Raw genomic sequence first — 3980 nt, 5'->3', positions numbered from 1 at the left:
TGTGGTGACCATTAATTCAGACAGTTGGAAAGACTTCTTAATACACAGTAAACAGCCCCCAGAGTAACCAACAGCGTGACTGACACATACTTCATAGTCACGCAGAAAATGCTGCAGGGCACGCTCTACCTGTTCATCTGTTGAGAGCTTTGTTTCCTGTACGGCCAGAAAGTCAACCTCCTTATCTTCAAGTAAACGTTTCAGTTGATATTGTTTTTTTTTAGAATTAAAGCCTCTAACATTTAGTGTTGCAAAATGAGGGCCATCAACTAGAAGGGAAGGAGGAGAGAAAGGGGGAGGGGGAGATGGAGGAGGAGGGGAGGGAGAGGAGAGGGGCTATGAATTTGGGTTTAAACACTAGCAGCTTGGGTGCAAGGTAGGTTTCCGCTTACTCGCGGTGGTGGTGTCAGGTGGTGCATCTTGTTTTCGTTTGGTGTCGTTAGTGTCCTTGGAACTGTTTTTGGTCACGTCCATTGAGTCCGGTAGGTCGTCATTGCCTTCTGACGTCGTCAGCTTCTCAGCAAGATCTGCAGGCTGCTGAGTTAACTCCTGTTGTAGCGGGGTATTTTGGTCCTTGCTTTCCTGCAAGTCTTTTCCTTCATTCTCTGTCTTCGAGCTGGCTTGTGGTGTTTCCGAGACTTCCTTGACAGCTGGATCTTCGTTCTTATCGGAAATAGGAGGTCCGGCCTCTGCAGACCCGGCTTGAGTTGGAAGAACCTCACCAGTGGCGTCTACGACCTCGGAGATATCCATGAACTCTTGGTTGGCATCTAGTTCTGTGCCAGAGCCCCGTAGCACGGCTGCATAGCTGGAGTAGCACTCGTCACTTTCGTGTCCGAATCTGTTGCAACGCGCACACTTTGGGATGCGACACTGCCTGCGTATGTGACCAACTTTCTTGCATCTCAGGCACAAAGGTGGTCGCCCGGACATGACCAGAAGGGACTGTATGCCGGCAACTCTGAGCAGATGGGGAATATCTTCCGATGTCGTCATGTCATGAAGAGTCAGACAGACCTCTCTGTTCAGCGTTTCCATGTTTTCCATCCCTGGCACGCGCCACTTTTCTCTCGAGACGCTACGCACGGTTCCAAATGGCGATAATGCTTCAGCAATCTTCTTATCTTCTAAGTACGACGGAAGCCAGAGGAGCTTGAGCTTAACGTCTTTTGAGTTCGGGTCGATGACCATGCACTTTTTGCCCTTCACCGTCAGTTCTTTTGCCGTTTTGAGCTTCTCAGCGGCTTCAGAACTCACTAGCGTAACCATCCAAACGTGGCTCATTTGGAACTGTCCAAGGGACAACACTTCTCGGAGTTCGATGGCGTCTTTGAGTCCGTCACGAAAATCAATTGCACGGTAGGGCCTGCCCGACATGTCGGCATGAAGAAAAACAGAATTGATGCACAAGCTTCCGGGAGGAAACCGTGGAAGTAGGATTCGATACTCATCTGGGCTAGTCGCCTGAGCTTGGCTTTTTCCTGAGGCCGCGGGTGCGGCTGCAGCGTTGACCGGTTGCATCGTTTGAAAGTCGTTGTTTGCATATGAACCAGAAGGAGAAGGGTTTCCTCGGCCTGGGGCCGATTGTTGATTTGCAGCGGAGAACATGAAAACGCGTCCGTTCGAAACGGCGTCTTCTTCTTTCTCCTGCTATGGAACCGTTTCTGGAACTCGATTTCACTAATCGTTTTATATGAGATGCTTCGGCTGCAAATGCAGTTAAAGGGCAACTCCACTCAAAATGTCGACCCTATTGAAATGACAGATATCGCTTTAGGGGGGCAAAATACGGTCATACCCAAAATATCACGTCGAACCGACGCCGCATTACCGATTAAAACCAATATTAAAAATGTTCTCCCGGCTCGGTTAGCGGCCCGAAAGCGGGTAAGCAACGCTGGCACCGGGTGAGCTAGTGAAGCAACACTGGGCAATGACGTAGGTCTAGTCCTACGCTCTCGTGCGGACGCAGCGGACGCTTCGTTTCCCGTGGCATTCTGCGATTCTGCTGACGGCAAGAGGTGTCTACCACGTTATTCTGTGTTCTCCTATTTTTATGAGCGCCCAGGCAGTTCATTTAACTCCAGCATTGCTTCCGCGACAGCACGGAAGAGAGCAAAATGGTGCTGCTCGCTCACGCGCGTGTCGTGGAGCCGGAGAGACTCGCCGGGCTCGCGTTGGGCAATGTCGAGCACGACTTGTAGTGCAGTGCGTTGCACCAGCAACCTAGTGCGCAACCCGGAGCTGCGGTTCCACAGGTTCCCAAGAGACCGGAAGAGGCACAAGGTGTGGGTCGGTGCCGTTCGCCGGATAGACTTCGGAAGACCTTCGACTCCGAGCTCCAACGCGAAGCTCTGCTCCCGGCACTTTACGGCAGACACCTACACACGGGATCTGCGGCTGCTGACTGTTGCGTGTTTCTCCACGAAAAACGCGTCTTTGAAGAACGATGCAGTGCCGTCGCTGTTCGCGTACCGTCCGCCGGCTGCTCCAGCACGATCGGCCGGACGCAGCAGGTCGCGGCTGATCTAACTTGCGTGCACATAAAGCTTAGCAACTTAGACCGCTTGTGGATACATATGTCCCTATATCTCCCATTATTCCTTTTTCTCTCGGTCCGCGAGCAAGAAAAAAATACAGTTACGCTGCGCCGGCACTGACCGCGTCATATTTATAGCAGTCGGATTCGCTTTTCGGCTGGCAAATTTATAAATGCACACTAAAACTTACTACCATTGGTGCATATTAACAAAGTGAAGCGATAAAAAAGAAAATGTGCAACTTACCTTCTGTTTTGAAACTCCACGTGCGACTGAGCCGACATTGACGGTGCGTCGGCTCGGAAGCGCGGGACCAAAACTAGGTCAGGCCGACGACGCGCCACTACTATCAATGTTGCCAGGCTGCTTCAGCCGGTAGTTTCGGTTTCGCCGTGCCGCCGTAGCGATACTTGGATTCGCGATATCTACAAAACTATACACGCTACCGAAAAACAAATTATATCTCGTGATTCAGGGTCGCCGACTTCGACTAAATAGATCATAACCCGAAAATTGTAAAAATGCAGTGGAGTTGCCCTTTAAGCCGTCAGCATGTTATGCAAAGCACTCCTACATCACTCGCCGTACTTCAGTTCTACTCACCTGCCATGTAGAGTACTTTCGCGTCGTAGAACGATCCCTTTTGTTCGCGCGTCACCGGCCCAGTAGACCTGGTACACCTTGTCGTCTTCAACTACACCGCTAAAGTCCCTTACATCGTCGGAACTCACAACAGGCTGGGTCTTGTCGGGTAGAAATTCTACTAAAACATAAGTCATTGTAGAACCCTGGCAGGATCGACAGGTTGGAGCAAGCGGGCAAACAAAACGAGTCGAGAGCGATCGTTCATGAAAGCTCGGCGAAGCGGCGAAGCCTCTGTGGGCGAAGCGAAGTGTCGTTTTCGGCGCTTCGGCGGGCTTCTGGTCAAGGTTGTCGGTCGGTTGCGTGTCAAATATCTAACGTCAGCGGTTTTATGGGCTCACGTCCCGAAATCGTTTTCTCGTGCATAGATTACTTTTCGTATTCATAGATTTGACGAAATAGTGGTGTCCGAACGAACTTTACGTCCTTTGACCGTACGTCTGTCTGCACGTCAAAGCTTTTTGACGTACAGTCAGAGACAATCGATGCACAGCCAGAATCGCCACCAAGACATCCTGATGGAATTTCGCGGCGGCCGACTGCCACCAGGAAACCATCAGAAAGCTGACAAGCAGAGTTTGACTGGAGTTTGACTGTCGGTCAGAGTAACTTGTTGGCCAATCAGACATGCTTGACGTACAGTCAGGCACAGTCAGCGGTCCACTAGAAAACATTGACTGCCAAACAGGGTTACATTGATGGATTTTTCCTTCGGGATGATGTGAAAAATGCGTGTCAATAAGCGATGTGCATCAGCGTGGCCCACTTGCCCCTTCATCGGAATACTCGTGGACGGTG

At 50.9% G+C, this 3980-nt stretch overlaps 1 pseudogene; it reads right to left on the bottom strand.

Moving 5' to 3' along the window:
- Positions 1-336: 336 nt before the first annotated feature.
- On the bottom strand, positions 337-1191 carry LOC115315060 (annotated as a pseudogene).
- Positions 1192-3980: the final 2789 nt, after the last annotated feature.

The sequence above is a fragment of the Ixodes scapularis genome, unplaced genomic scaffold, assembly GCF_016920785.2.
Source record: "Ixodes scapularis isolate PalLabHiFi unplaced genomic scaffold, ASM1692078v2 PGA_scaffold6__148_contigs__length_123643588, whole genome shotgun sequence".
In the NCBI taxonomy this organism is placed as follows: Eukaryota; Metazoa; Arthropoda; class Arachnida; order Ixodida; family Ixodidae; genus Ixodes; species Ixodes scapularis.
The sequence above is the reverse complement of the archived record's forward strand: the minus strand, read 5'-3'. Positions and strand labels throughout refer to the sequence as shown.